Below are 20,280 nucleotides of genomic sequence, written 5' to 3' on the forward strand. Positions count from 1 at the left end.
CTCCACTCGAATTATCAAGACAACTGACACTGTTAAATTTCCAACCATGGTAGAAAAGTCGTCCTTTCTGAATCCTATAAAGTCACTCAAATTCCACACCTGCCAGCACAGAACATTTTCGTCATCAAACAGTGGATTGCTGATCCTAGACGTGTGCGTTCTGAACATCTACAACAACGGTACGCAGACGATTAACTTCCCGTTTGTTTTGCTTACGACCTACAGCAGAATGCACTGCAAATTATGCTTGCACATCCTCCTTCTCATGATCCGCAGGGACAAAACTTATTGTCGCTAAAACCAGGATTAAACAGATGTCGTAATTTCCTCTCCCTACCCCTTCAATGCATTCAGATAGAGAAAGGTGGAGCTCCAAGTTGTTGACAAGTTTTGTTTCCTGTAATTAGCACTTGAGATATTGTCCACGTTGGAGAATCGGTTCCTTTTCATGACAAAATATGCTTCCTGGTTGTATTCTACTTCATTTAATAAGTTCATCTGAACTACGTGAAAGTTCTTCGCATTTATGGAACTGGCTTATATCGGGGTGAATTTTCAGCTGCTCTAATTCAAGTAGTTGATTCAGCTTTTTTCTATATACGCATGACAATCCGACAACTACAGCAAGGCTGTACGCAACACTCACTGCACAATTTGCGAGTAACAAACCAATAAGGAAGCAAGTTTTTCTGAGGTGACTGGCTCGCTCTAACGAAGCTGAACTCCGCCAAAACCGGTTCTCTGCAGTCCAGGCCGGCCGATCTTGACGTCACCTCGCAGCCCTGTCTGGGATCCACCTCTGCGTTCTCGTGTTTTGCAATACAGCGCTGGCCTGAGCTCTCGCCGATCATAGCTTCTAGCCACAAAAGAGATTGCGTATGCTAGCGTGGCTTCCGTCGTCGTTGGCAGGTTGAATAAAAGTCTCCTAGGTGCATGACTACATGCAACATGTAGCAAAAATTGGTGCCAGACGTTCAGAACACAAGCCACACTCACTAAGTAGAAAATGTTACACGTAAATGTGTCCAGAAAGCTTCCTTTGCATTTTATAAACAGTTTTCTCCATCTCATCACAGTACAGCTATCACGGGAAACTCACAAGAACGGAACGTACCAGCATACCAAATGGAATTCTTTGATACTATTTGATCGAGAGTATCCGAGCATCCCTATGTACACACATCAAAAAAAGTTTCGCATCAGCCCGGTTAGTAGAACTCCTGAAGATAGACATTGACTGTGGATATTGTATCACAGACACAGTCCGTTTGGGAGTCCGACAGCCGATCAGTTCCAGTCATTCCATCAGGAAGGAGGTACACGGCTCGTGTTGTCTGTAGTTCAACAATGCGTAGACGGTCAATACCATGATTCGATCGCGTCCGCATTCTTACTTTGAGACAGAAAGGGCTCTCAACAAGGGAAGTGTCCAGGTGTCTCGGAGTGAAGCAAAGCGATGTTGTTCGGACATGGAGGAGATTCAGAGGGACAGGAACTGTCGATGACAGGCCTCGCTCAGGACGCTTAAGGACTACTGCTGCAGTGGATGACCGCTAACTACGGATTATAGCTCGGACGAACCCTGACATCAACGCCACCATGTTGAATGATACTTTTCGTGCAGCCACAGAACGTCGTGTTACGACTCAAACTGTGCGCGACAGGCTGTATGATGCGTAACTTCACTCCCGACGTCCATGCCGAGGTCCATCTTTTCAACCAAGACACCATGCTGCGCGATACAGATGGGCCCAACAACATGCCAAACGGACTGCTCAGGATTGGCATCACATTCTCTTCACCGATGTGTGTCGCATATGCCTTCAAACAGACAATCGTCGGAGACGTTTTTGGAGACAACTCTGTCAGGCTGAACGCCTTAGACACACTGTCCAGCGAGTGCAGCAAGGTGGAGGTTCCCTGCTGTTTTGGGGTGGCATTATGTGGGGCCGACGTACGCCGCTGGTGGTCTTGGAAGCGCTGTAACGGCTGTACGACATGTGAATGCCATCCTCCGAGCGATAGTGCAACCATATCGGCAGCGTATTGGCGAGGCTTTCGTCTTCATGGACGACAATTCGCGTCACCATCGTGCACATCTTGTGGATGACTTCCTTCAGGACAACGACGTCGCTCGACTAGAGTGACCAGTATGTTCTCCAGACATGAACCCTATCAAACAAGCCTGGGATAGATTGAAAACGGCTGTTTATGGACGACGTGACCCACCAACCACTCTGCGGGATGTACGCCGAATCGCCATTGAGAAGAGGGACAATCTGGACCAAAAGTGCCTTGATGAACTTGTGGACGGCATGTCACGACAAATACAGGCATGCATCAATGCAAGAGGGCGTGCTACTGGGTATTAGAGGTAGCGGTGTGTAAAGCAATCTGGACCACCACCTCTGAAGGTCTCGCTGTATGGTGGTACAACATGCAATGTGTGGTTTTCATGAGCAATAAAAAGGGCGGAAATGATGTTTATGTTGATCTCTATACCAATTTTATGTACAGGTTCCGGAACTCTCGGAACCGAGGTGATGCAAAACTTTTTTTGATCTGTGTAGTACGGAACTGACCACTAGATGTCACAAGAGGCAGACATGCCTGCGTAAAAAGTGATAGGATGTATTGTGTTGTCAGTAAAAGGGGAATGGGTAGATCAGCGGAGCTCAATGATTTCTAACGTGGATGTGTGACTCGATGACGATGTCAGCTGAGTAAAAGATCCACCAGGGACATTCCGACCCTCCTGAAGCTGCCAAGGCCGGCTTGTGGTGGTGTGATTGTGAAATGGAAACTCGAACGAACAACCAGAGCTAAACCGAGGCCAAGAAGATCTCATGTGTTCGAGGTCAGGGACCGTCGAGCATTGCAGAGCGTGACTGTAAAAAAGATCGGATGGAATCAGCCGAAGGAATCGTGAGTTCCAAAGTACTATTAGCAGTGCAGCTAGCTCAGTGACTGTGCATAGAGAGTTAAAAAGCATGGGTACAATGGCGGAGCAGCTCCTCACAAGCCACTTGTTCCTGAAGTCAGTACTACGTGACGTTCATGGTAGTGTAAACAGCGACGCCACTGGACATCGGCTGACTGGAAACGAGGATCTGGAATGACGAATCACGTTATACCCTGTGGCAAGCCGATGGATGTATTAGTTTCGTGAATGCCTGGGAAATGTCACCTGCCATCATCTGCAGTGCTTTTCGTGAAGAGCGCAGGAGGTGATGTTTCTCGTGGTTAGATTGTGCTCCCTGAGCCGTGCGTGGCTCGTGTTCGTGCCATATCTCATTTGACATCCTGTTTTTACTGTACTACCACCTCGTTATGTTAATTTCAATTACTGGTGTCAATGAGTTGCCACCTTCTCTGCCCGTGAGCGGCAGTAGCGGCGCTTTTCGATATAAGCCCTGGCGTATAATCTTTGCTATTACTTCCTGGTTGTCATGTGTTTGGAGTTATTTCGTATCTCCCAGTGAGTTGGGAGGCGCTAGCACCGCAGTTCGGACCTGGCAGTCTTTGACTTAGGACGCGGCAGAAGTTCAGCCGGGGTGCGGCTGCAGTGACGTCCGAACAGCCACGACTCGCCCGACGGTTGCTGATACATATCACTTGAGTGTGGACCACCTTGGTTGGTCGTCGGTCAGTTGTCTTGTCGGATGACATGAATGTTGGCCGGCGATCGCTTAAGGGTTGCCTGCGTCATTCGTCCTTATTATTGCACAGCCGCTGCCATTAGTGTTGTCTTTCGTGCAAGTGTTCGTGAAACTGTGTGTAGTTTGTGATGTCGACTACTCAGTTATTTTAGTGCTGTCTCCATGCTGATATGTGGAGTCGGTCGGTTGGCATGGAGCAGCGAGGAAATCTCCACGAGGCGTAGTTTGGCCGGGCGTGATGGTGGTCTCTATGCTGTGTCGGAATGTGTGGGGCTGTTCCCATCCCTACAAGGTCCGTGGCTCACCGACCCTGGACACGAAAGTTGAGTTTAGATTTAATTTATCAGCAAGTCAAGAGTGCTCACATTCTGCCGTCTGGTTCTCGTTGCTGGCTGTTGGAACATTCCCGCGAGCAACAACGTGTGTGTTCGAGTTGGCGAAGGTCTAGCTACCGACAAGTGGAGTCTAACTGTATTTGGTTGTTTGCAATTGAAGTGCCCCAGATGAATTTTCTGCCTTGTGGCCGTTAGAGTTCCGGTTACCTGCCCTGTCCGCTGACGTAAAATTCAGGCAGTGTCCTTTTCCTCGCTGTGTTGTAGCGGTCAATCACGTGTGTGTAGTTTTGACAGCTTATGCATACTTGGTTGTGGGCGGCTTCGCCTTTTACATTCTGGCTTTGGAGTTCCTTGTGTGTTGGTCGGGTAGAAAGCAAGTCGTCTTGTCGGTAGGTCCGTTAACTGTCTTTTGGTTCGGTTGCTGGCGGATCGGATATAGTTGGGCCGACTACCTGTCCCTCCTAAGCGAACGTTAATATTTCAAGTGCAGACCGACCCCTGGAAACTTCTGAGCGCCGCTGCCTTTTCTTATTGGTGTTTGATTGTGTATTTTAATGGCTCATAGCCGATGGTTTGAATTTGTATGCTTTTAGTTGAGTTTTAAATAATGGGCATTCAGCCGTTTTAAAATTGAAAGTTCCTTACTTGAAAGTCTTGCATTGTTTGGGCCTTCGGCCTCATTTAATTTTCTTTTTTGTATAAAGCTTTGGGCCTTGTGCCTTTTGAAAATTCATTGTAGTTGTATTTTTCAATCATGGGCTTTCAGCCGTCTTAAAATTACAATTCCTTACTTGTTAAGTCTTAGATTGGTTGGGCCTTCAGCCTCATTTGAAATATTATTTAACGATAAAACCTTGCGCTTTCTGCCTTTTGAAAATTTATTGTAGTTGCATGACAGTGTATCCTATCATAAGCAGCATACAAGAGGCTGTGGAAATAACATTCCTGAAATGGAACGCCTTTGGGATGAGGCAGGCCGTCCACTTCTCTCAAGAACCCAGCATTCAACATCGCTACCTTCTCTTGTTTTGACTCTTGATGGAGAACGGGCTGCCATTCCTCCACATTCTGACCCCTCATTCAAAGTGTCCCCAGCAGTGTTGAAGCCATTATAAACGCGAACTGTGGATACACCTCATATTGATGTGCACTAATATTTGTCCGGATACTTTCGATCAAATAGTGCATGAGATGCTCAAAATGCTGCCATCACACAGATACCTGGACCTACACGCCATCCAGTTCAATCCCGGATTCAATGACTTATCCCTGGAGTATAACGTATGATTTCACAGCCTTCCACATTACGTGCATGAAGATCTTCTTCATCCTTCATCAGGCTTGCATACACAACAACTTTCAAACGATCCCACAAATAAAAGTTTGATGGGTTTGAATGCGAAGAACGTGGTGGTCCTGGAATAGGTGCACCTGTTCCGAACGAAAAAAAGTTTCATGTTGTGTGCTGGTACATTCTGTTCCTGTGGGATCCCCCTAATTAATGTAGTCTACTATAAAAAGGTGAAGAAAATCACTAATTTCAGTAAGTTGTAACATACTTTCTTCGACTACTTATGTGGAACGTGTCCTGAAAGTCTAACAATTTTTATGTGAGACCCTGCATATACACCATGTACCTAGTCAGTGTTTATATAATAATTAGTAAGCTCTACCCTCTTCCCACATTCATTAAATAATCGAACTCCCATGAATAAAACAGCTTCGAACGTCTGCTTACTTTACAAATGAATTCATTGTTAAATATTTTACGTTAATAATGTAAAACGTTTATGTCTGTAGACGAAAAACCCTAATTATGTTAGTTTTATTACTTTCGGATTATCCACCGATAGGCCGGCCGAAGTGGCCGAGCGGTTCTAGGCGCTACAGTTTGTAACTGCGCACCGCTACGGTCGCAGTTTCGAATCCTTAGGTTTAAGTAGTTCTAAGTTCTAAGGGACTGATGACCTCAGAAGTTAAGTCCCATAGTGCTCAGAGCCATTTGAACCATTTTTATCCACCGATAGACTAATGGAAAAGTCAAAAGGAATGGAAAAGTGTAGTCTTGGCAATTTGCGCACTGTTTTAAGCTAAATCTAATTTTGGCATCAGAAAGGCCATCTAACCACCAGACATGAATAACACTGCCAAAACCGATACACAAGGTGATACAGTTGCACCTATCGACGTTTTATGCCACTCGCATTGCTATATCTAGTCTTCAAAAACTACGAGCACGATTTTGATATTATTTCACTCGCTAAGCGCAAACTAATAGTTCTACAGAACAAAATTAACAGGACCTTTTAGTAGGAAATTTAATGTAGTTAAATTTTGTATTGGGATTCGTTTTCGCTAGAGGGCACGGTTTTCGAGTTACTCAGGAAACACGTACAAAAGTGACCATCAAACGCTGGTCCACCTCCACACTCTTCTCACTAGTCAGGATTTCTAATATGTTGTTCGGGGTACTCCGTCCAATCTATGTACAAAAATTTCCGATTACACGAACTGTTCCCGATATTCGATCTTTTTTGGTCTCTACTGACTGGGCTATTACACCACCAGCATATTCGGCTGCTTCGTTAACATTATTAACTTAAAATTGCTCGTGAGAGTAATGAAAGAAAAATGACATTTGTAAACGTTGCGCTAGAAATTAATTACGTTGACAATTCGAGCCAAACTCATCACTTACAAACACAGTAATTTCGTACTCAGAAGGCCTGACAAATACAACGGTCTAACCGTTTTTTTTTATATTGTTAAAATTCACAAAACTGCTAGGTAAAATTTACAGAAATGTGTCTTACAATTTGTAAGTGTTCAGCCAAGCCGGTGACGTAATGAGGTCTGTCAAGACAAAAAAAGTCGAATGTGAGAAATAATTCGTGCAATCGCATATCTTTGTACAGCTGTCGGAATGAGTACCACAAACAACGGATTACAGATCCTCACCGGTGGACGGCGACTGTGGGAGTGGGGGGGGGGGGGGGGGGGGGGTTGGAGGTCATCTCTATACGTTTTTCTTGAGTAACTCCAACCTACGGCCTCCAGCAAAAAAGTATCCCGATACGAAATTTAACTACAGGAAGGACTAATAGTTGGCGCGTAACGAACGAGAGAATATGAAAATTCACGTACGGTTTTCGAAGGCCAGATATAACACTGTAGGTTGCAAAAAACATCGATAGGTGCAGCTGTGTATCAACGCCGTCCCCGTAGAGAAACGGAAAAAGGCAACAGGATTAGAAGAAGTGAGACAGAATTGCCTCTCAGTTGTTGTTTACTGTTCATCCGAATGGCAACTTTCCAAGGTCATAAAAGGCGCTTAAGTCTGGTAATGTTTCTTGGAAAGACTCGAGAGAAATCACACACCGGCGATGCGATAATACCGTGAAACGGTCAGCAAAACCGGAGAGGAAACTACATTAGGATGCACGTTGATTACAACTTGTTCTGCTATGGATTATGTCAGTACATTTAGCGATACTATACACAAGGGAATTGGTTAAATATTTTTATGGATGCACACTTTACTTCTTTCCATACAAGGATAACGTCAAGTTGTAGACTGTGGAGGTCATTTTTTTCTTCTGACTCTTAGTTAAAAATCAGGAATACCCTACCCCTGATTCCTTAAATTTCGACTTCTCATTTACGTCTGGTTACTTAACAAATAAGTTAAGGTATTGCATATTTAACATCAAGCACGTAAAACCTATATTGTGTAAGACTCAAAGCCCTAATTGTGCTCGTTTTATTAGTTTCGGATTATTGACCCACAAACTAATAAAAATTTGAAAATTTGAACGTTTGTTGGTAGTTGTTAAGTGCTTTCGTCAGCAAACAATGGATTAGTACAGTCTGTGAAACTCGTGCTCCGTTTTACGAAAAGCTAGTTTGTCACGCATGTCAAAGTTTCTGACGTCATATCTTCTGAGCTAAGTGTCGTACAGTGACATAATTTGGCAGTTACATTCAGTGGTTTATGTGCGTACTGACTGCAAAGTGTAGAGTTAATAGTATGGAAGTAATGAATTAAAATGGCGTTCCTGGTTCTGAAGTTCTACTGCATGAGCAGCGAAAATGAAGTGAGCGACAAAAAATTTCCTTTCACGGTTTTTTGGGCGGTGTTGGCGGGAAAAAGTTTCGAAAAGTTTTGAAATCACGTGTAAAATTTTTTGGAAGTCGTAAGTGCTCTCTTCTGAAGTACAACAAAGTTTAGAACAGAGTAAATGTCTTTTGAGGCTGTTAGTACACGTGCATTTTTTAACAGCTGTGTAATCCATATAACACTAATGGACGCAAGTATGCTAGGTAAGAGTAATTTCTAAAGATGTCGACACTAAGATCAGAGGCACACACAGAGGAAACGTTGCTAAACTCAGTTGTTTGAGGACCAATAATACCTTATTTTCAATTCAAGGTTTAATCATTATGCATTCCTATGAATTTTGAACATTCATTATACATATTTACATTACTCTGTGCTCTGTAGTTATCGATTATGGTACGGTCTGCTTTCTACGAAATCGAATTTTTTAAAGTTGACTTCTGTATTGGCAACCAATCAATAATTTTTATGAATATTTCATATATTGTTACTTCTTATTCAAGCTCTGTTTGGCTATATTCCGCAGCCTGTATCGTCAGCAAAGCGAAATTTATCTGCTCTGACTGCGAAAGATTATACGTCATTTATACACACTAAGAACAGGATCAGTCCCAAAATTAAACCTCACAGACAGCGAAAAATAACTTCTCCACATCTCAAACACAACTGGAGCGTTTCGCAGTTGCCAACACCTTTATCAGTTGTTACGTCCATAATAAATAATGCGAAAAAGATACAGGAGCGACTGCTGTAAGCAGACAGCAGCTGGTAAAATATCTTAGTTTTCAAAGTTAAACAGGTCTAATAGCGCCACACCGTCTACCATTAAACGCCTCGTAATTCATTGTTAATTACTATTATTATTGTTATTACTACAAATTTATTTACTTAACAATTTCTACCTGAGAAGGCTGCATGACTTTGCAAAAAGTACGAAGTTAATAGTCTCAAACACTGAATGATAGCAATTTGTCACACTGACGCGACTTAGTGCACTTGCGTTTGTTTCGTTATTTATTTGTATTTCAGAATATATTCTAACGGATCACATACAATATTTTTGAGAGTTCTGTTAGTGTATTAATGGAGGATGCTGAGTATTGCACCATGTAAGCGAATTAACAGCACTTAACAAATGGAACCCAGAGAAAGATTCCCTTTCGGGTAGTCTTGGGAACATAGTTTTCGATCCTAGTTGGGGTCCTAGGTGGGTCCGTATTTTACGGACTAAAAGACGCACCTTAGTTTTTAAGCAATTTTTTAAATACCGTTTTTACCATTTTAATTATTAGATTACAAAGCCATTCTAAAAAAATCTTAGTTTATAAAACCGAACTGACCTCTAAAATCCTTGAAAATAGACGTCTTCTAGCTTTGGCCATTTTATATTCAGTCCTCTACTTCCACAGTTGGACTTCATCTTTTTCAGTTCTTCTTTATTTGCGCGCCAATCGCGATTTGTTTTTGTGTTGGTGGAGAGTCAAATGCTGCTCACCTGCTCTGTTTCTATGTTCTTGTGCATATGCTCTTATTTTCGATTTATAGCCCGCATCATATGAATACCATTGTTTTTCTATTAGGAAACTGGCTACTCACAAAAATATTGTACTTTTACCGATAACACAAATCACTTTCATGGCACCTCAGACTGCAACGACGCGCCACAGGCTAGACAGTGTTCTGGGTTTGTGTTGGCGGAGCGGGAGGGAGACAGTGTTAGCAAGCTTGTGAATCCCCGCAGCCCATGCATCGCCGCATCTTTTCACTGCTGCTTCTCAATGAATCCAGTGTTGCCATATAGAGATAGATTTCCTGCGGCATCGAATATACGGCCATTTTTAAGACCGGCGGGAATTTTAAATCAAACACAGGATATTATTATATTAATTTCGGGTATAAGACGCACCTGAATTTTGGAGCCAATTTTTCGAGGAAAAGAGTGCGTCTTACACTCCGTAAAATACGGTAGTGAATTGATACTTTAATAATGGGAATGAAAGTGAACAGGAAAGGCCATACCACAATTATAAAATAGAGAAGAGACCAGATTTCACTCGAAAATTCAAATATAATGTTGAACTCGGAATTCTTTGTACTTAAATATTTTGCACTCAAATAGGAGGAAAAGACAGTTGTACAGTCTCATTCCGCTTACACTATCAACAAAAATGTCAGTTTAAACCTTCGGGTCCCAGCAACACGAAAGAAGGTATACTTTTAATATCATTCACGAAAATAACCTTATCATCATAGGTAGCAACGAATACAAGATGAAAGTGGCAAAAAGTAAACAGCCAATTGTTTAAAGGCGGTAGTTTTACTTTGGGGTCACTAAGGCATACAGATTTCAACCATCCACCATTTCATGTGCTATATTTTAAGGTAAATTCGCATTTGGCCAAGACACAGTGCCATGTCTCGGGACTTCCATGAAATGCCTAAAACAACTTAATCATAAACAAGCAAAAATTTTACATATTTCGTATCAAAACTGCGTAATGCCCCAGTCAAACCAGTAGCAGAAACTGAAATTGACGTCACAATAACTTTAGATATACTTGCTTTCAACGATAAAATAATTCGCATGTGATAATTTCCTACAGTCAAGTATGCTCGTTGCGACTGTTGATTTGGGTGTTATAACTGGCTGCTACAACGCACTACACACTGCATTCGTAGAATTACCTCAGTATAGTACTAGATGTATCTGTCTTTCAACAGCAACGGATATTTCATGTTAACACTATGCCGTCCGGCGACACCACAGTGGTGTCGTGCGCGAAACATCGGTCAACGGGCGGCGGCACCATAGTGGTGTCATCTGCAGATTATCGCTCAGTGGCCGGCAGCACCAGAGTGGTGTCGTTAGCATAGTATCGCGCAGTGGCCGGTGACAGCACTTCTGCATCTTTTGCATTCTGTTGGTGTTTTGTTTAGGTAACAATAAGTTACACAGGTCAACAAGCGTTTTGTTTTTATAAGTACTTGTGCCCTTTCATCATGGTGGACGAAAGAGACACTCGGATCATTTAGGACGAATGCGCGAACGTCTAGTCTGACGTTCCGCAGGACTTGGCCGATTGGGAAGAAGACATTGGATGTCAAAAAAAAATTAAAAGTGAAGCAGAATCGTAGGAAGAGAGTGAAATACGTCCAAGAAGAATTCGGCGAACACTACGGTTGCCAACTGATTCGGTTGAATCAGAGGAAGAAGACAGTGCACAGTGGTCAGACTTTGATTTACCGAGGACCAATAATAAACCTGAAGGATCCCCGGGACCAAACGTATTCCCCAAAGATACGCAGAGCGTCGAGGATATCGTACAATTATATACTGGGAACGATCAATTTGAAAATATTAGCAACGAAACCAACAAGTACTACAGTCAAAATTGCAATAGAAGGAAACTGGATTTTAAAAACTGCCAAATTTTTCGACGTTACGGGATCCGAACTTAGAAAATGGTTTGGGCTTGCTATCCTTACGGGAATTGTAAAAAAAGCAAGGATCGATGATTATTGGTCAATGAATCCGTTGATAGACACACCAATATTTCGCAAAACGATGTCCCGCAACCGATTCAGACAAATATTATCATTTTTGCATTTTTCCGTCAGCAACAACAAACTGGATAATGCCGACCGGTTTGTCAAAGTGCAATTCGTAATTGACTATTTTTCCAAAAAGTTTAAAGAAACGTTTAATCCAAGTCAAAACATCTCAGTTGATGAAGGAATGATACGGTGGCGTGGATGGCTAAATTTTAAAGTTCACAATCCATGAAAATTACGAAATACGGCATACTCATTCGGATGCTGTGTGATTCGAGTACGGGATACATTTCCTCATTCAAGATATATTCCGGCGCTGGGCAGTCTTTAGCAAAAACAGTGATTGAATTATTGACACCTTCTGACGGAAATTGGCATCACCTCTGCATGGATAATTATTATAACAGTGTAGAACTAGCAGAGAAGTTACTTAAAAAGTAAATTCGAGTTTGTGGAACGATCCGTCAAAATAGAGGATTTCCAGAAAGTTAAAAATCAATGTGTTTGAAGCTTGTCATCAACGGAAAGGTGACAAGCGGCCGGCGATAGGCCAAGTAATACGAATTAGCGCTGCCGGCGCCAAGCAAATAAATTTGTACGAGACGTGCGGACGGCAAAGTGTAACAGGCACTGGTACTTAAAAACAAAATTAATGAAATGGTGGTTTCAGGCAGAAAGAACTGGTACTCAAAAGGCTAAGAAGGTTAAAAATGTGTACCTTCTGATATTTAGAAAGGTACTGTTGATAATGACGAACGAGCGAGAAATGCGAGTTGAGAGAAACCGGTACTGGAATGTAAGGGCGTTTTCCTAGAAAGCAGGCGGTTCATCTCGACTGGAGCTGCAGGCTGCAGGCAGGCCGTTCTCTTCCAGTGACGAGTGTAATTCATGTCTCGCGGACGGTAAATGTCAAGCTTTGTATAATAGGCTCACAACTCCTCCGAGGAGATGTGCTTTTAGCAGGCCGCGGTGGTCTAGCGGTTCTAGGCGCTCAGTCCGGAACCGCGCGACTGCTACCGTCGCAGGTTCGATTCCTGCGTCGGGCATGGATGTGTGTGATGTCCTTAGGTTAGTTAGGTTTAAGTAGTTCTAAGTTATAGGGGACTGATGACCACAGATGTTAAGTCCCGTAGTGCTCAGAGCTATTTAAGATGTGCTTTTATGGGTCCAATTACATACATTTCTTTTATTCCCCCCAAAAATATCAATTTGCAACATACACTGTCGGAAAAAGAAATCGCAACATCAAAAAGGAGATGCACAAGATAAACGAAAATTGGTAGATGTGTTTCTACATCTGAAAGGTGATATCTATTCAGATTTTGCGCCAGTGGCATAACAATTTCTGGATTTCCGGAAGGCTTTTGACACTGTACCACACAAGCGGCTCATAGTGAAATTGCGTGCTTATGGAATACCGTCTCAGTTATGTGACTGGATCTGTGATCTCCTGTCAGGGAGGTCACAGTTCGTAGTAACTGACGGAAAGTCATCGAGTAAAACAGAAGTGATTTCTGGTGTTCCCCAAGGTAGTGTTATAGATCCTTTGTTGTTCCTTATCTATGCAACCGATTTTGGAGACAATCTGAGCAGCCGTCTTCGGTTGTTTGCAGATGACGCTGTCGTTTATCGACCAATGAAGTCATCAGAAGACCAAAACAAACTGCAAAACGATTTAGAAAAGGTGTTTGAATGGCGGGAAAAGTGGCAGTTGACCCTAAATAACGAGAAGTGTGAGGTCATCCACATGAGTGCTAAAAGAAACTCGTTAAACTTCGGTTACACGATAAATCAGTCTAATCTAAAAGCCGTAAATTCAACTAAATACCTAGGTATTACAATAACGAACAACAATGGGAAGTTATTACAATTAGGTGCCATACCTGCAATTTTCTTTAAAGAATATACCTTTTTTTGTTATACAGTTGTGAGTTGGTTCGGTTACAAAGCGAGCTGAATTTAAAACATTGCAATTTTGTTTCTAGCGACTGAGAGCAATGTGCAGTTTTTTTTTTATTAACTGCTACTCGGAACTGAGGCAGCTGGTCATTTCTTCTTTTATCACTAAGTATTCTTTTTAGCTTAGCGACGTCAGAAGCAGCGGAACATTATTAACAGGACACACGTCGTAAGGCGCAAATTATTTTTATGCTGGTAAATTAATATTTCCGAGTGATTTTTATGTTAGGCCTCTTGTTGCGGGACTCACTCGGGACAGACTATAAAAACCTGACGTTTATAGCGTGGATTACGAACCTTATTCAGATTTTCAAAAGAAGGGAGTAAAACTCTCACTACACGAGTTCTCCAACACACAACGCATAGCGTTGACATTTGCCCTGTTCCACAGATATTTTCAGTCTAATACACATACAAAGATATATGGGGGTAAGAAATCAAATAGAATATGTCTAACGAGTCACCAGAGACTTTAGATCCCTTCATTAAAATACTCGGAAAATATCCCCGAACTAACTCCGAATTTTTTTCGGTGTAATTGTGATTCACACTCTATAACAGGTGTGTGTGTGTGTGTGTGTGTGTGTTGGTGGCAAGTATGAGTTTTGGAAAACGCCATCATTCGTAACACAGCTTGGGCTCCCCGCATATGACGTCCTAAGAGGCGCGGACGGGATGCAACCAGTTGATTGCGATGTTTCTAGCGAACATTTTCAGTACTACGCCAGCATGGTAACATGGGATGTTTTTGTGACACCCGAAGACTAGCAGATTTTAATAAAATTGTCTGGCCGAATTAGTGGGGTACCTAGTTGGATCGAAGTATGATATTTTGTTTAGCAAGTAGTTATTTATTAATGAGTATAAAATATGAGTATTTCTGTGTGGTCCCAAGATGAGGGAGAGACGAAATTTCGAAAGTTAGAAAACATTTTCGTATGTAAGAAAATACTTTTGCACTATTTTACTTCTGATACAATCGTACCAATTTATAATTATTAATTTTAAAAAGAGATAGCGCTGGCCGATGGGTAGGTCCCTCTTCAGGCAAGAGGGTTCCATGAGCGCGAAGATGCTGCTGCTGGCAAGCACTTGGTGCTTATGATCACCCTGGTAATGACTACCTAACACATCGCTAGAGTACATTCAGAATTCGGTTGTGAAATTGGCTTAGTTGTTGCAGGAACGTCAGTATAGGGTGGCAATAGAAAGATACTGCTACCACAATATACTATGAGACTGAGTGTTTAAACAGGATCTAGCAGGAACATTCAGTCTGTTTCGCGGTTTTTCTGAAGCAGCCAATACACATCTTCGTCGTCAATATGAACCACAGTGGACCTTGTTACGGCATAAAAGCGTCGGCACGCAAGTCGGAAACGACAGAGAAGAGAAGGCTGTGAGAAGAGGTCAGCCAATCGCACACTGGTCGACGTCCCTCCAGGACAACAACGCGACAGCAGCGGCCGCCAGGTGAAGACGACATAAGCGCCGCGCCCGACTGGTGGCAGTCCACTTCTATAGCAGTTTTAACGTTAACCACTTCGTTAGCCGACGCATCGTAGCCTCTTCATTAGCAATCTCTACGTAGCACAGTCAGAGATCAGCAGTAACTGCAGTTAAAAATGAAAAAAAAAAAAAGTTCAAATGGCTCTAAGCACTATGGGGCTTATCATCTGAGATCATCAGTCCCCTAGACTTTGAACTACTTGAACGTAACGAAACTAAAGATATCACAGACATCCATGGCCGAGGCAGGATTCACACCTGCGACCGTAGCAGCACCGCGGTTCCGGACTGAAGCGCCTAAAACCGCTCGGCCACAGCGGCCGGCACACTGCAGTTCAGTTGACGGACTGTTGTTAATAGCAGTAGCCGGCCGCGGTGGCCGAGCGGTTCTAGGCGCTTCAGTCCGGAACCACGCGGCTGCTACGGTCGCAGGTTCGAATCCTGCTTCAGGCACGAATGTGTGTGATGTCCTTAGTTTAGTTAAGTTTAAGTAGGTCTAAGTCTTAGGGGACTGATGACCTCAGCTGTTAAGTCACATAGTGCTTAGAGCCATTTGAACATAGCATTTGCAGCAAAATCGAAACCGTCGATGTTTAATTCAGGTTGTACTCTAAAATCGTTGATCTATAATGTGAAACAGAGGGATTTTAAAGTAAAAATAAAGAAAGCAATACAGATTTGTAATATAGCACTAAAAACGCAATTTCCTAGACAAAAAGGTAAAATAAAAAAGCAAAACAAAAATCTATCGAACACCGCTTCAGTACCTCGTCGAAATGGTATCAAACACGTTTCTGTTATTTATGAACAACTTTCACGACTATCAATAATAACAGGAAATTGTTACCTTTGAGCATGATGATGAACTTTCTATTGAATACAGAATAACAACAGTGATTATATACATTTCTACTTTTGTGCTAGTAAACTGTAGTTGCATCTAAAGTAATTGCTTTTGTTACGTAAAGGCGCAGAAGTGACGCGATTAACCACTTTTTGTGGGTTGCAAATTTACTGTAAGGTTATAGAATACGTTTTGGATTACCACTGAATGATGTGCGGTTCTAATTATATTCAAAAGAAACAAACAAACAAAGTATCTAAAAACAAAGGGAAGTTGTCGGTTTCCAGTTTCTCTGTTAAACATTCATTTACGTTTCTTTCCCTAGCAATGCTACCAGTGCTACTGGTAATCTGACCGTTTACTACGTCATTTGTGTTGTGTACCGAAACTATCGGAGCGTAGTTTTAGTAGAGCGTTATCTTTGGTACACAGCAGTATTGATTATTTTACTGATGGAGCTTTGGTCAACATAAATCAAGAGTATTAGTTCACAGAAAGAGCTGCAAGGGTGACAAAACTTCGCTGTGCTCAGCTATTCCCGCAGCGACGGCTACCGCATTACAGCCGTTTACAATAAACCGGTTACTTCTTTGTTTTGGTGGTTACATATTACAAACTTATTCACTGTTGTCAGTGTATTTTCATAGACAGAAAGGTAATTGAGGGTAACAAAGTCGAATAAATTGTGTATACAATCCGTCACGTAAGAGCGTGATCGACACTACATGCAGATGGTAAAAGATATCGCGTTAGCTCTTACACATCTCAATAGAGGGAACCTTTCTCCTTCATGCAACGTCCGTAAAACATTAGTTCACTCTGAATTCTTGACAGAAATACGCAAGAATAGAGATGAGTGCAGCTTACGCGTCGCGTTTTGAGTCTGTATTTCTCTGTGACTACCCCAAAGGCCTGAAAATGAGTTATGCCGCGGCGTCTAAATATAGGGGAAATCAAAGTAATTTGTACAAAAGTGAGTAACACGCTATAAAGTGGTTAAAAACGTGGATGACTTTGAAGAAAGTGGCCGAATCGCTAAAGTGACTCCAAAAAGTCGTAAAATGGTTATTAACCTTTATGTAGGAAACTCATTCTTAACATTGCGTCAAGGGCAAGCAAAATTTACTGTGAAACAGTCGTCACCGCGAATGTGACGCATTTGGAGGTCTCTTCCACGTGAATACGCGGAAAACATGGTTTCAAGAATGACTCGGAGAAGCAAAGCAATTACCAACGCTGCAGGTAAACTGCACGTATTATTAATCGTAATTGCTCTTTTCATTTGTTCTTATATGGCATATTTGAATGTTTTAGTTTGTTGCCAAATACTTTTTTCTAGTGATTAACCCAATCACGATCTTACTTAACAGACTGTGGACCATTACTCTACAACGAGCCACCAGACACCACGGGTCCAACACACACAAAAATTCCCTGAACAACCTCCGAAAGTTTTTCAGTGGAGTATGGGCTCTCCCTGTAGTTGCATTGAACGCTTGAGAGAAGTGCTGAAGAAAATCGGGAACCTCGTTGGTACTGACCTTTTTGAGTGTCACGAAAGCAGCAGGCGGAGGGGTATGCAGTGCGTTCTGCGGCGGCAAGTGGCCAACTGTGCCTGCAGCCTCGCTCCCGTACATCTTAAAGCGACGGCCGCGCCGCCAAGCGGCGGAGGGGCGCAGCTCTCAATTCTAGGCCGGGTCCACATATTGGGACCAACGCTGGCGCCAACGGTATCCGTCCAATCTGTGTATCAATGAAACGACCTCAGTGGCGTAGCAGCTGGAGGGGGTGGGAGGGGGTGGGAGTGGGGGGAGGGTGAGGGAGGGGGGAGTACATTTCGTGCCGGGTACCAGCTCGGTGAGGGTTCCGTGACAGGTATTTTAAGTACATATTTTTAATATGGTCTGTCGAGGATACGACAATGCTTCTACTATAGCTGGAGTGCATTCAGGATTTTAAGCAAGAATTTTCGAACTTAACTCTAAGGCATTATTTAGACCCTGTGCAAACCAATCTTTCAATCTCCACTCTTGCTGTGTCAAAGGTATCATATAACGTCACATTACATGTGTCTTTTTTGGGACTTTAGAAAATTTTTACGGTTTCACACAGTTTCTACTCATAGTAGATTTCATTTGCAGTAGGATATTGAAACAGACACTAAGTGCTCAAAAGTATCCGAATACCTGGCTGAAACTGACTTACAAGTTCGTGGCGCCCTCGACCGGTAATAGTAGAATTCAATATTGTGTTGGGCCACACTTAGCCTCGATGACAGCATCCACTCCCGCAGGCATACTTTCAATCAGGTGGTGGAAGGTTTCTTGGAGAATGGCAGCCCATTCTTCAAGGAGTGCTACACTGAGGACGGGTATCGATGTCGGTCGGTGAGGCCTGGCAGGAAGTCGACCTTCCAAAACATCCCATCTATAGGATTCAGGTCAGGATTCTGTGCAGGTCAGTCCATTATAGGGATGTTATTGTGTAAACAGTCCGCCACTGGCCGTGCATTATGAACAGGTGCTCGATCGCGTTGAAAGATGCAATCGCCATCCCCGAATTGCTCTTCAACAGTGGGAAGCAAGAAGATGCTTAAAACATCAATGTAGACCTGTGCTGTGATAGTGCCACGCAAAACAAGAAGGGGTGCAATCCCCCTTCCATGAAAAACATGACCACACCATAACACCAAAGCCTCCGAATTTTACTTTTGGTACTACACACGCCGGCAGATGACGTTTACCGGGCATTCGCCATACTCACATCCTGTCATCGGATCGCCACATTGTGTAACGTGATTCGTCACTCCACACAACGTTTTTCCACTGTTCAGTCATCCAATGTTTACGCTTCTTACACCAAGCGAGGTGTCGTTTGGCATTTACCGGTGTGATGTGTGGCAAATGAACAGCCACTCGACCATGAAATCAAAAAAGTTTTCTCACCTCCCGCCTAACTGTTATAGTACTTGCAGTGGGTCCTGATGCAGTTTGGAATGCCTGAGTGATGGTCTGCGTAGATGTCTGACTATTACACATTACGACACTCTTCAACTGTCGGCGGTCTCTGTCAGTCAACAGACGAGGTCGGCCTATGCGCTTTTGTGCTGTGCGTGTACCTTCATGTTTCCACTTCACTATCACATCGGAAGAAGTGGACCTAGGGATGTTTAGGAGTGTGGAAATCTAGCGTACACAAGTATACAAGTGATTCAAATGGTTCAAATGGCTCTGAGCACTATGGGACTCAGTTGTTGTCATCAGTCCCCTAGAACAGAACTACTTAAGCCTAAATAACCTAATGACAGCGCACACAACCATGCCCGAGGCAGGATTCGAACCTGTGACCGTAGCAGTCGCGCGGTTCCGGACTGAAGCGCCTAGAACCGCTCGGCCACAACGGTCGGCTGCAAAATGATTTACACACGATATCTGTATGGTGCAAAAGGTTGCAGTTGACTCTAAATGACGAAAAATGTGAAGTCATTCACACGAGCACTAAAAGCTCTCCGCTGAATTTCAGTTGCACGACAAATCACACATACCTAAAGGCTGTAAACCCAACTGAATACTTAAGGATTCCGATTAGGAATAACTTAAATTGGAACGATCACATAGATAATGCTGTGAAGGAAGCCAACGAAAGACTCAGATGTACTGACAGAACACAGAAAGTGTAGCAGGACTGCTAAAGAGACTGCTTACATTCACTTGTCCGCACTCTTCTGAAGTTTTGCTGTACTGTGCTGTGTGGGATCGCATCAGATAGGATTGACGGACGACATCAAAAAAGTTCAAAGAAGTTTTGCATTATCGCGAAGTAAGAGAGAATGTGGCACGAAAATGATACACGAGTTGGGGTGGCAGTCATTAAAAGAAAGGCGTTTTTCGTTGCGGCAGGACCTTATTATGAAACTTCAGTCACCAACTTTATCATCAGAGTCTGAAAATATTTTGTTGGTGACCACCTACATAGGGAGAAATGCTCATCACACTAAAATAAGAGGAAGCAGAGCTCGCGCAGAAAGTGCATCTGCCAGGCACTTAACTGTGAAGGGCGAAGTAATCCCGTAGATGTACATGTAGACATTGGAAGATTCTTCTGAGAAACGTTGGAACTATAATTAAGAGAGTTTCAGATTCACTGTGGTGTGCTAACTATGAAGCTTTCAAACCTGTGTATCAGTGCTTTAAAAGGATTAGCGTTGCCGCGGAGTAGCTGTCCGATTCTTTGGAAACTATAGAAACAATAGCTGTCCAAACTCTACTGCCTGGATTGTGTGATTTCTCATTTAATTTTTCTTTC

General features: G+C 42.9%; 1 protein-coding gene across 1 annotated transcript in view; it reads right to left on the reverse strand.

Moving 5' to 3' along the window:
• The window catches only part of LOC126419279 (U-scoloptoxin(16)-Er12a-like), a 105,158-nt gene extending 87,499 nt beyond the window's left edge, over positions 1 to 17,659 (reverse strand). Inside the window, exon 1 of the mRNA XM_050086448.1 lies at positions 17,517 to 17,659. The gene's annotated coding sequence lies outside the window, so the exon portion shown is untranslated. The remainder of the gene's footprint in view (positions 1 to 17,516) is intronic.
• Positions 17,660 to 20,280: the final 2,621 nt, after the last annotated feature.

The sequence above is a fragment of the Schistocerca serialis genome, chromosome 9 (assembly GCF_023864345.2).
Source record: "Schistocerca serialis cubense isolate TAMUIC-IGC-003099 chromosome 9, iqSchSeri2.2, whole genome shotgun sequence".
NCBI lineage: Eukaryota > Metazoa > Arthropoda > Insecta > Orthoptera > Acrididae > Schistocerca > Schistocerca serialis.